Here is a 12,811-nt window from a genome sequence, read left to right on the forward strand (position 1 = left end):
AAAATTAATTGGCGAATATTTATCAAGTAGCATGGTGGCGTCCTAATCTGTATTTTAACAACCTCTAGTTTCAGCATTTATATTTCCCAGTATATTCGATTATTGCAATTAAAATCTATTTTCAAGTTAAATTACGGTTTAATATCAGATGAAAAACATTTTGTAAATAATAATAATAATAAAAAAATGATTTTAAAAATATGCTGTCTATAGTAAATGCAATATAATAAATATAATGATAACAGTTCAAAACAAGCATTGTAAATATTGCTCCTATCGCTTTAATACAATTAGAGATTGAATAATATTTATATAATTTTTCAAAAGCTGATTAACCCTCGTAGAGTAGACGGTAATTTTGACATCAGGAATCGGATAATACTTTATTCTCTTTCGAAAATATGCTGGGTTGCCACTGACCGTAATAACAAATCTCTATTCTATTTTAGAATAAATCACCTAAAGGTAAATTGGCTGTGAAGCATTTTAGTGGGCCAAATAGCTTCATATCCTATAGTAATTTTCATACCTATACATTTTCGTGTTATACCGAAGCCTATCTATACATATTTTTAGGCTAATTTATTCTTGCTATTGGTATTTACATATTTAGGCCAATCTAACGTGCTACTAGTCTTCGGAACAAAAAGACGCATTTGTCATACCAAAAGATTTTAAAATGCCACATTCAAAAGATTTAAAATGCCTTATAAATTTTCACATTAATTTTGCTTAAAAAAAAAAACTAATAAAAACTATGTTTGATTTTTGTTCCAGTTATTTAAGATATTACAATATAGTAATAACCTAACAAATGTAGTTGATATTACACAAATACAACAAATTCAGAAGTTGTATGTGTGTTTATATCATGGTTGCAGCTGTAGCTTCAATCTAGTAAAGAGCGAACCACAGCCCATAGTAATCAAAAGTTTAAAAACTTATTTTCAAAAAACTGTCTAGTGAAAAAAATTTCCATTTAACACTGAATCAGGAATGGTAATTATTGTTTCGGTTAATCTTATAAGTCAAAGTTTATTGCGAAAAGAAATTTATGGTGATTTCAAAAAAAAGTTTAAAACCCCTCAAAAATAGCATCAGATCAAAATAAAAAATGCACAATTGGAATCAGCATGGTAAAAAAACATGTATAGGAAAATTACAGTCCTCTACCTTGAACACCAAGGAAAATCACTTTTGCAGGGGTAGGACTGATTTCTCCCTTTTTTTTTCTTTCTTTTTTTTCTAGAAGGGCTAGGGGCAGCCAGAGCATCATAGAGAGATGTGTAATAGCTCATTTGAAAGGGAATTAAATTTTTAAGTGCCTTTATAGAGTGACCAAAATGATTTATAGGTAACTAGCCCCCCCCCCTGCCTACAGGCCCCCTCCCCCCAGCTAGTCCTATAAAAATTTTGAGTTAGCCATTTTGTTTAGCATAGTTCAAATGTCCAATATATATGGTTTTGATGATGATATGGCCCTACATAGTCTCTGGGGAACGGCTGTATGTGGTATCGGGTGTATCGATATCGCGCGTATCGGTATCGTGCGTATTGGTATCGCATACATCGTATCGGGAATATTCGTATCGGTATCCGCTGTTGTTTTTTTCAGTCATTTTCTAGGCGCATTTTTTTTAAAGCCTGTCCCGGCAAGCTATCATGCTTGCAGCAGCAGCTGCAACCTAGTAAAGAGCGAACCACAGCCCATAGCATCCAAAAGTTAAAAAAACGCGTTTTGAAAAAAACTGCCTAGTGAAAAAATTTCCATCTGACACTGACTCAGGAACGTTAACTATTATTTTGGTTCGTCTTAAAAGTAAAAGTTTATTGCGAAAAGAAATTTATGTTGATTTCGAAAAAAAGCCTCATACCAGTCACACCCCTTGAAAATGGCGTCAGATCAAAATTAAAAATATACCGTTGGAATTGACGTGATCACGAAATTGTACAGGGAAGTTAATATTTCTCTCTATAAACAACAAGTAAAATAACTATTTTGCGTCAGTAGTACTGATATTTCTCCCGTTTTAGTTTGGGCTTTTTTTTTTTTTTTTTTTTTTTTTAAACAGGTCTAGCGGGCTACCAGAAAATCCTAAAGAGACCCTTAGTGACTCATTCAAAAGCCATTTATCATATCTACGTGCTTTTTATAAATTCTGTCATCTGCGAGTGCCATATGGCATAAAAATGGCACTTTTTGTGCTTTTTCTCAAAGGGTGGCACTAGCAGGCTACCAGAACATCGTTGGTAGATCTTTTATAGCTCATATAAAAGATATTGCACATATCTACGTCTTTTATATAAATTACACCATCATCAAGTTCAAATGGCACTAAAGTAGTAAAGCCCCAATGCATTGAAAATATACTTGCACTTTCACAAGCCTGAGGTATGGATATGTGTGTATATTTTCAAGTAATTGGGTTACCAGGGCCATTTGCCTATTACAATGAACTCTGCATGGGTTGGCAGACGGGGTTTCTATTGTGACATCCATTTTTTGGAGGTCAAACTCATGGATACATGTTTATTTTTTTTTATTTTTCTTATACTGGTATTTTTTCAATGAAGCCCATAGCACTTTGCAGAAACCCGTGAATGTAGGACTGAAAGTCCGTTCGTAGTATATCTGAATCCAATTACTAATCAAGTTAGTGTGACCGCCATTTTTCGATCTGGTTAGGTGGGTATAATCTGGTTTGGTTAGTTATTGTGAGAGGGTTACTCAATTTACATCTTAGTGTTAACTGTGCGATGACTTAGTCTAATTGCGTAGGTACTAAAGGAACATTTGAAGGTGGAGAAAAAAGGGGTAATTAGTGATTGGATAATTTTAACAAGAAATGACTGAAAAGTGTTTTGGAGGAGATGGGATGAATGTGTACTGTATAATACACAAGTGATGATTTGCACAGTGTTGTGAATTTTAAATAGTTTTTTATAATAGAATTTATGCTCCTAGTGGAAACTCGTAAAACCCTTCCCCCTCCCCACGCTAGGATTATTGCCTAGCTGTGCCAATGGATATTACCACTAAATACAGAGAATTAAGGGGATAGTATTCCGATAAAATAAGTCAAGTATACTAGAATTTATGCTCCAAATGGAAGCTCGTAAAACCCTACCCCCTCACCGCGCTAGGATTATTTCCTAGCAGTGACAAAGGATAATACCTCTAAATAAAGAGAATTAAGGTGATAGTATTCCGATACAATAAGTCAAGTATAATAGAATTTATGCTCCTAGTGGAATCTCGTAAAACCCTTCCCCCTCTCCCGCACTAGGATAATTGCCTAGATCTGAAAATGGATATTACCTATAAATAAAGTGAATTAAGGTGATAGTATTCCGATACAATAAGTCAAGTATAATAGAATTTATGCTCCTAGTGGAAACTCGTAAAACCCTCTCCCCTCCCCGCGCTAGGATTATTGCCTGGCTGTGACAATGGATTTTACCTCTAAATACAGAGAATTAAGGTGATAGTATTCCGATACAATGAGTCAAGTATACTAGAATTGATGCTCCTACTGGAAGCTCGTAAAACCCTTCACCCTCCCCGCGCTAGGATTATTGCCTAGCAGTGACAATGGATATTACCTCTAAATACAGAGAATTAAGGTGATAGTATTTCGATACAATAAGTCAAGTATAATAGAATTTATGGTCCTAGTGGAACCTCGTAAAACCCTTCCCCCTCTCCCGCACTAGGATTATTGCCTAGCTGTGACAATGGATATTGCCTCTAAATACAGAGAATTAAGGTGATAGTATTCCGATACAATAAGTCAAGTATACTAGAATTTATGCTTCTAGTGGAAGCTCGTAAAACCCTTCCCCCTCCCCGCGCTTGGACTATTGCCTAGCTGTGACAATGGATATTACCTCTAAATACAGAGAATTAAGGTGATAGTATTCCGATACAATAAGTCAAGTATAATAGAATTTATGCTCCTAGTGGAAGCTCGTAAAACCCTTCCCCCTCTCCCGCGCTCGGATTATTGACTAGCTGTGACAATGGATATTACCTCTAAATTCAGAGAATTAAGGTGATAGTATTCCGATACAATAAGTCAAGTATAATAGAATTTATGCTCCTAGTGGAAACTCGTAAAACCCTTCCGACTCCCCGCGCTAGGATTATTGCCTAGCTGTGACAATGGATATTACCTCTAAATACAGAGAATTAAGGTTTTAGTATTCCTATACAATATGTCAATTATACTAGAATTTTAGCTCCTAGTGGAACCTAGTTAGATCCGTCCTACCCCCCATGCTAGGATTATTGCCTAGCTATGACAATGGGTATTACCTCTAAATACATATAATCAAAGGGGTAGTAATATGATACAATAAGTCGATTATACTATAATTGATGATCCAAGTGGAAGCTCCTAAAACCCTTCCCACTCCGCGCGCTAGGATTATTGCCTAGCTATGACAATGGATATTACCTCTAAATACAGAGAATTAAGGTGATAGTATTCCGATACAATAAGTCAAGTATACTAGAATGTATGCTCCTAGTGGAAGCTCGTAAAATCCTTCCCCCTGTAAAATCTGAGCTAATAAGGGTTTTGACTGTAAACTCCACTTTGTTGAAAGAAAATTATGGAAAATACAAATCTCTGGTTCAAATGTGAAACTTAAATCCTTTTTTGCATTGAAAAATAAAACTATATCCATAAAATCTGAACTAATAATTCAATATTTTTTTCATAAAAACAAACTATTTTTTTTTTTAAACTTCGAAATTTTTCAACTTTATTTCTTTTTTTCTTTTTGTATCTATCTTAAAATGTCAAAGTATGCCTACGGTTCTAACAATTGCGCTCTATGATTGGTCAAAGACACGATGTGGCTTTCCCACTGGTATTCTATGACCGCTTATCGTCATTACCTAGTCTACTGCATGTATTAAATCAGTATTTTTTACACAGTGGAACGATAAACACATAAGTCATATCTTTTAAAAAGAAAGTGAAGATGGAACATTTTAATAGAGTGTGTTCACATAACAAGGTTATTGTAGCATTGAATGCCGACAAGGAGAAGTATTTAAACTATGAAACAAGTACAAGTGGTAGCACTATTGGAAATGTATGCATGCATTGTCATGACAGTAAGGAATTAAATTTCTTTGGGATACCGAAAAAATTCAACTCTTATGATTGTAGTTATGTGAGATTGAGATCTCCAGAGATGATTGCACTCAAAGATAATGCTAACATAAAGATAATTGTTGATGATAGAGGACAACTCCTTGCTAATGCTGCAGGTAACACATTACCTACGGATACATCCAATCATCAGCTTTCTGGTATTAGCATTCAACGGAAGGCTAATAAAAGAAAGGCCTACTCTGCTACTAATATCGTAAACTATATCTTGTTTACGTGCCGAAACTGCTACCTGTGTAAAAATAATGTGTTAATAGACAGTGAAATTGCAATAAAAATAAAAATGGCATTGTCAAAAAATATCACTACGGAATATAAAGATGAAACGCTGAAGAACAAAGCACCAGCAAACATTACGGGCATTGATCAAACAGTCAATGAATCAAATAATAGCAAAGATGAAAAGCATATTGAGCCTGTTCATGAGACACCAGTAAAAATTGTGTATGATTCAAAATGGAATAAGGATTATTCTACTGATTACGAACTAAGAGACGACAATAACTACACTATCAAGAGAGAACATGGTGAACTATTTTATGGAACAGATTCAAAATGTCCAAAGTTAATCATTGATATTAATAATGTATCATAATATATTTCTGTATTAATATTCAACATAGCATTATTTCATGAAAAATATTACATTGTTACGTGTTCATTATTTTTTAGAGTAAGCTAGCGTATCAAGCGTTTAGAATGTATATTAAAACATCGGAGATGTATGAAAAGGAATTTGCGTACATCTATTGTCAGACACCCTATTTCCGTAAAATCTGAGCTATTATGGGTTTTTTACCGTAAACTCTAGTTTTTTTTTTGTAAGAAAATTATGGAAATACAATTCTCTGGTTCAAATGCGGAACTTAAGTCTATTTTTGGATCGAAAAATAAAACTATTTCCGTAAAATCTGAGCTAATAAGGCTTTTTCGACCGTAAACTCTAGTTTCCTGTAAGAAAATTATGTAAAATACATTTTTGTAGGTATCTTAAAATGACAAAATATCATTCTTGAATTCACCTCTTGGATACACAATACAGAAATTAAAAAAAAAAAATTGTAATACTTCCCCCCAAACTCAAATTTTCCAAAATTCTAGTAAAGAAGCTTTTAAAATATTTCTAAAGCACTAATAGATAGAGTGCTAAAACATCAGAATCGACTTCAGAGGACACGTTATATCACGGGAAGAGGTTTTGAAAATCCCCCTTCCCCCCAAAATCAAAATTTTCCAAAATTCTACTTTAGAAGCTTTTAAAATATTTCTATGGCACTAGTAGATAGAGTGCTAAAAACATCAGAATCGACTTCAGAGGACATGTTATATCACGGGAAGAGGTTTTGAAAATCCCCCGTCCCCCCCAAACTCAAAATTTTCCAAAATTCTACTGTAGAAGCTTTTAAGATATTTCTAAAGCAGTAATAGATACAGTGCTAAAAACATCAGAATCGAATTCATAGGACACGTTATATCACGGGAAGAGGTTTTGAAAATCCCCCTTCCCCCCCCCCCCAAAACTCAAAATTTTCCAAAATTTTGCTTTAGAAGCTTGTGTGTGTCTCTTTGGGCTTTTTGTGTCTCTTCGGACTGTGTGTATGTCTCTACAAATGTAGAAAAACCCGTGTGGGTGAGTTGAAATAAAAAAAATTTAACAAGAAATGACTGAAAAGTGTTATTCTTTAGTTCAAATGTAGAAAAAACCCCTGTGAGTGAGTTGAAATAAATTTTTTTTAAAAAAGAAATGACTGAAAAGTGTTTTGGAGGAGATGGCTTGATTGACAGAAGGATGTATTAGCGAAGTTATAGTGGAGGGCGATAATGTCTTCAAAGTCAAGGCTATAAGAAAAAAAAGTTCCGAATATTTTCGTCGGTTTGTTGTTTACCCACTAATATCAATATTAGTAATGATTATATTTGAACTTTCTCCAAATTGATCAAATTGGTATCTAAACGGTTAATGATAGAAATAACTGAAAAGTGTTATTCTTTGGTTCAAATGTAGAAAAAACCCGTCTGAGTGAGTTGAAATAAAAATATTTTTTTAAAAGAAATGACTGAAAAGTGTTTTGGAGGAGATGGATTGATTGACAGAAGGATGTATTAGCGAAGTTATAGTGGAGGTCGATAATGTCTTCAAAGTCAAGTTTATAAGAAAAAAATGTTCCGTATATTGTAGTCGGTTTGTAGTTTACCCACTAATATCAATATCAGTAATGATTCTATTTGAACTTTCTCCAAGTTGATCAAATTGCTCTCTAAACGGTTCATGATAAAAAAATAGTTTGGGACAAGAAAAAAAAAACTAAAATAATGTCATGAAATCATTTTCAACACTCAGAGAAGTTTTTTTTTTTTGTGTGTAAGTTTTTATTTGGGTTTGTGTGAGTTGTGTGTGTGTGTGTGAGTGTAAGTTTTTTTGTGTGTGTTAGTTTTTTTTTTGTGTGTGTGTGTAAATTTTTTTGTGTGTGTGTGTGTGAGTTTATGTGTGTGTAATTTTTTTTTGTTTTTTTTGTGTGTCTGTAAGTTTTTTTTGTGTGTGTGTGTGTAAGGTTTTGTGTGTGTGTGTAAGTTTTTATGTGTGTAAGTTTTTGCGTGCATGTAAATTTTTTTTTGTGTGTGTAAGTTTTTGTGGGTGTGTAAGTTTTTGTGTTTGTGTAAGTTTTTGTATATGTGTGTGTGTGGAAGTTTGTGTGTGTGTGTGTGTGTGTGTGTGTGTGTCTGTGTAAGTTTTTATGTGTGTGTGTGTGTAAGTTTCTGTGTGTGTGTGTATGTGTGTGATTTTTGACCATAAACTCTAGTTTCCTATAAGAAAATTATGGAAAATACAATTCTATCGTTCAAATGTGAAACTTAGTTCCATTCTCTGGTTCAAATGCAGAAAAACCCGTGTGGGTGAGTTGAAATAAAAAAATTTTAACCAGAAATTACGGAAAAGTGTTTTGGGGGAGATGGTTTGATTGGCAGAAGGATGTATTGGTGAAGTTATAGTGGAGGGCGACAAAGTCTTCAAAGTCAAGGCTATAAGAAAAAAAAGTTCTGGATATTTTTGTAAGTTTGTAGTTTACGCACTAATATCATATCAGTAATGATTTGAGGATGTTTCCCCATTTATCGATAATCAGGCAATTTTATCAAGCTCTTGGTCAGAAATAGAGGCTGTTTCCAAAGATTTAGAATAAGAAAAAAATTGTCAAGTGTGGGACTCGAACCCACGACCCCAAATAGGGTTGATGTTAGTGTTGTCAGTCAAAAGCTATGACCTTGAGAAAAGAGCTTGAGAAAATTGCCTGATTATCGAAAAATGGGGGAAACATCCTCCAAAAGTCGACAGGAATTCCCCCCTCCAGCGCTTTCTCGGATATGTTGAATAAAATATGAAAAGTCGATATAGTTTTATTTCATTTTTTAAGGTTAATTTAGACGAGGTTACGTGCGCGCACGTAACCTCGTCTAAATTTAACCTTAAAAAATGAAATAAAGCTATGTCGACATTGCATATTTTATTCAACGTATCCGAGACAGCGCTGGAGGGGGGAATTCCTGTCGACTTTTGGAGGATGTTTCCCCCATTTTTCGATAATCAGGCAATTTTCTCAAGCTCTTTTCTCAAGGTCATAGCTTTTGACTGACAACACTAACATAAACCCTATATGGGGTCGTGGGTTCAAGTCCCACACCTTACAATTTTTTTCTTATTCTAAATCTTTGGAAACAGCCTCTATTTCTGACCAAGAGCTTGAGAAAATTGCCTGATTATCGATAAATGGGGAAACATCCTCGAATCGTTAGTGATATGATATTAGTGCGTAAACTACAAACTTACAAAAATATCCAGAACTTTTTTTTCTTATAGCCTTGACTTTGAAGACTTGGTCGCCCTCCACCATAACTTCACCAATACATCCTTCTGCCAATCAAACCATCTCCCCCAAAACACTTTTCCGTAATTTCTGGTTAAAATTTTTTTATTTCAACTCACCCACACGGATTTTTCTGCATTTGAACCAGAGAATGGAACAAAGTTTCACATTTGAACGATAGAATTGTATTTTCCATAATTTTCTTATAGGAAACTAGAGTTTATTGTCAAAAATCACACACACACACACACACACACAAACTTACACACACATACATAAAATCTTACACACACACAAACACACACACACACACACACACACAAACTTACACACACACACACATACAAAAACTTACACAAACACAAAAACTTACACACCGACAAAAACTTACACACACACACAAAAATTTACATGCACGCAAAAACTTACACACACATAAAAACTTAAACACACACAAAAACTTACACACACACACAAAAAAAACTTACAGACACAGAAAAAAAAACAAAAAACTTACACACACATAAAAACTCACACACACACACACACACACAAAAAAAATTTACACACACAAAAAAAAAAAAATAAAAAAAAAAAACAAAAAAAATACACACGCACACACACACACAACTTAAAAAAAAACACAAAAAAAATTACAAAAAAAAAAAACTTCTCTGAGTGTTGAAAATGATTTCATGACATTATTTTAGTTTTTTTTTCTTGTCCCAAACTATTTTTTTTATCATGAACCATTTAGAGACCAATTAGATCAACTTGGAGAAAGTTCAAATAGAATCATTACTGATATTGATATTAGTGGGTAAACTACAAACCGACAAAAATATTCGAAACTTTTTTTTCTTATAACCTTGACTTTGAAGACATTATCACGCTCCACTACAACTTCGCTAACAAATACGTCTTACAATCAATCCATCTCCCCCAAAACCCTTTTCAGTAATGTTATGTTAAAATTTTTTTTTATTTCTACTCACTCAGACGGGTTTTTACTACAGTTGAAACAAAGAATAACAATTTTCAGTTATTTCTATCATGAAGCGTTTAGAGACCAATTTGATCAACTTGGAGAAAGTTCAAATAGAATCATTACTGATATTGATATTAGTGGGTAAACTACAAACCGACAAAAATATTCGGAACTTTTTTTTCTTATAGCCTTGACTTTGAAGACATTGTCGCCCTCCACTATAACTTCGCTAATACATCCTTCTGTCAATCAATCCATCTCCTCCAAAACACTTTTCAGTCATTTCTTGTTAAAATTTTTTTTTATTTCAACTCACTCAGACGGGTTTTTTCTACATTTGAACCAAAGAATAACACTTTTCAGTCATTTCTTTATAAATTTTTTTTATTTCAACTCACCCACACGGGTTTTTCTACATTTGTAGAGACATACACACAGTCCGAAGAGACACAAAAAGCCCAAAGAGACACACACAAGCTTCTAAAGTAAAATTTTGGTAAATTTTGAGTTTTAGGGGGGGGGGGAAGGGGGATTTTCAAAACCTCTTCCCGTGATCTAACGTGTCCTCTGAAGTCGATTCTGATGTTTTTAGCACTGTATCTATTAGTGCTTTAGAAATATCTTAAAAGCTTCTAAAGTAGAATTTTGGAATATTTTGAGTTTGGGGGGGACGGGGGATTTTCAAAACCTCTTCCCGTGATATAACATGTCCTCTGAAGTCGATTGTGATGTTTTTAGCACTCTATCTACTAGTGCTTTAGAAATATTTTAAAAGCTTCTAAAGTAGAATTTTGGAAAATTTTGAGTTTGGGGGGAAGGGGGATTTTCAAAACCTCTTCCCGTGATATGAAGTGTCCTCTGAAGTCGATTCTGATTTTAGCACTCTATCTATTAGTGCTTTAGAAATATTTTAAAAGCTTCTATAGTAGAATTTTTGAAAATTTGAGTTTTGGGGGAAGTATTACAATTTTTTTTTTTATAATTTCTGTATTGTGTATCCAAGAGGTGAATTCAAGAATGATATTTTGTCATTTTAAGATACCTACAAAAATGTATTTTACATAATTTTCTTACAAGAAACTAGAGTTTACGGTCGAAAAAGCCTTATTAGCTCAGATTTTACGGAAATAGTTTTCTTTTTCGATCCAAAAATAGACTTAAGTTCCGCATTTGAACCAGAGAATTGTATTTCCATATTTTTCTTACAAAAAAAACTAGAGTTTATGGTCAAAAACCCTTAATAGCTCAGATTTTACGGAAATAGGGTGTCTGACAATAGATGTACGCAAATTCCTTTTCAAACATCTCCGATGTTTTAATATACATTCTAAACGCTTGATACGCTAGCTTACTCTAAAAAATAATGAAAACGTAACAATGTAATATTTTTAATGAAATAATGCTATGTTGAATATTAATACAAAAATATATTATGATACATTATTAATATCAATGATTAACTTTGGACATTTTGAATCTGTTCCATTAAATAGTTCACCATGTTCTCTCTTGATATTGTAGTTATTGTCGTCTCTTAGTTCGTAATCAGTAGAATAATCGTTATTCCATTTTGAATCATACACAATTTTTACTGGTGTCTCATGAACAGGCTCAATATGCTTTTCGTCTTTGCTATTATTTGATTCATTGACTGTTTGATCAATGCCAGTAATGTTTGCTGGTGCTTTGTCCTTCATCGTTTCATCTTTATATTCCGTAGTGATATTTTTTGACAATGCCATTTTTATTTTTCTTGCAATTTCACTGTCTATTAACACATTATTTTTACACAGATAGCAGTTTCGGCACGTAAACAAGATATGGTTTACGATATTAGTAGCAGAGTAGGCCTTTCTTTTATTAGCCTTCCGTTGAATGCTAATACCCGAAAGCTGATGATTGGGTGTATCCGTAGGTAATGTGTTACATGCAGCAGTAGCAAGGAGTTGTCCTCTATCATCAACAATTATTTTTATGTTAGCATTCTCTTTGAGTGCAATCATCTCTGGAGATCTCAATCTCGCATAACCACCATCATAAGAGTTGAATTTTTTCGGTATCCCAAAGAAATTTAATTCCTTACTGTCATGACAATGCATGCATACATTTCCAATAGTGCTACCACTTGTACTTGTTTCATAGTTTAAATACTTCTCCTTGTCGGCATTCAATGCTACAATAACCTTGTTATGGGAACACACTCTATTAAAATGTTCCATCTTCACTTTCTTTTTAAAAGATATGACTTATGTGTTTATCGTTCCACTGTTTAAAAAATACTGATTTAATACATGCAGTAGACTAGGTAGTGACGATAAGCGGTCATAGAATACCGGTGGGAAAGCCACATCGTGTCTCTGACCAATCATAGAGCGCAATTGTTAGAACCGTAAGCATACTTTGACATTTTAAGATAGATACAAAAAGAAAAAAATAAATAAAGTTGAAAAATTTCGAAGTTTAAAAAAAAAAATTTTATTTTTATGAAAAAAATATTGAATTATTAGTTCAGATTTTACGGATTTATTTTTATTTTTCAATCCAAAAAATGACTTAAGTTTCATATTTAAACCAGAGATTTGTATTTTCCATAATTTTATTTCAACAAACTAGAGTTTACAGTCAAAAACCCTTATTAGCTCAGATTTTATAGGGGGATTGATTTTACGAGCTTCCAGTAGGAGCATCAATTCTATTATACTTGACTTATTGTATCGGAATACTATCACCTTAATTTTATGTATTTAGAGGTAATAACCATTGTCACAGCTAGGCAA

The sequence above is a fragment of the Artemia sp. Qi Xiang Cuo genome, chromosome 1 (assembly GCF_049724085.1).
Source record: "Artemia sp. Qi Xiang Cuo chromosome 1, ASM4972408v1, whole genome shotgun sequence".
Classification (NCBI taxonomy): Eukaryota; Metazoa; Arthropoda; class Branchiopoda; order Anostraca; family Artemiidae; genus Artemia; species Artemia sp. Qi Xiang Cuo.